A 913-nucleotide genomic window follows, 5' to 3' on the forward strand; every position below is an offset into this window, starting at 1 on the left:
TATTACATCAGAGTGGTCATAAAGGACTCCTTCTCTGGTTCCTGTTCACAAAAGGATGCTTTCCATTTTAATCCAAAGGCTGGGATTTTGGCTTTTGGTTTTGGGTTTTACATAGGTAAAACCTATGTTTTTTATGTTGAGAAACATTCCCTTCTATTTTTATATGGTTTCATGGGGTTTTTTGTTTATTTTTCAGGAATGGGTGTTGGATTTTGTCAAATGCCTTTTGCATCAATTGATAGGATCATGCAGTTAGTTGAACTTTATTTTATTCATTGCTGTATTACACTAATAAATTTCCTAATGTTGACCTCTGCCTTCATAACTATTATGACTCCAACTTGGTCATGGTTTGGGAGTTTTTAACATTTTAAAAAATATATGTATTTTGTTGAATTCTATTAGCAAGGAGTTTGTCGATATATTTACGTCTATGCTCATGAGGGATGTTGGTCAATAATTTCTGTTTTAAGTGATGTCTATACCTTGTTTAATATTAGAATTATTCCACTTCATAAATTATATTCAGAAGTGTTTTGTTTTTTTCCAATATTTTGAATAGTTTGAGTACAATTAGTGTATGCTCTTTTCTGAATGTTTGGTAATTCACCAGTGAAGCTGTCTCTTAAAAAAAAACAAAAAAACCTCACTGCCATTGAGTCAATTCTGACTCATAGGTTTCTGAGACTGTAACTGTTTATGGGAGTAGAAAACCCAGTCTTTCTCCCATGGAGCTGCTGGTTATTTAGAACTGCCAACCAGGTGGAGTGCAGCCCAATGGGTAACCATTATACCACCATCGATTTCTTCTGTTTTGTGGGTCTTTTCAGATTTTCTACTTCAGTCCCTGTTAGTGTCAGTCCATAGTGTATGTCTAGAAATTGTCTATTTCTTCTATATTTTAATTTTGTAG

The sequence above is a fragment of the Echinops telfairi genome, unplaced genomic scaffold (genome assembly GCF_000313985.2).
Source record: "Echinops telfairi isolate 266 unplaced genomic scaffold, ASM31398v2 ScPeMD7_42;HRSCAF=159, whole genome shotgun sequence".
NCBI classification, from domain to species: domain Eukaryota; kingdom Metazoa; phylum Chordata; class Mammalia; order Afrosoricida; family Tenrecidae; genus Echinops; species Echinops telfairi.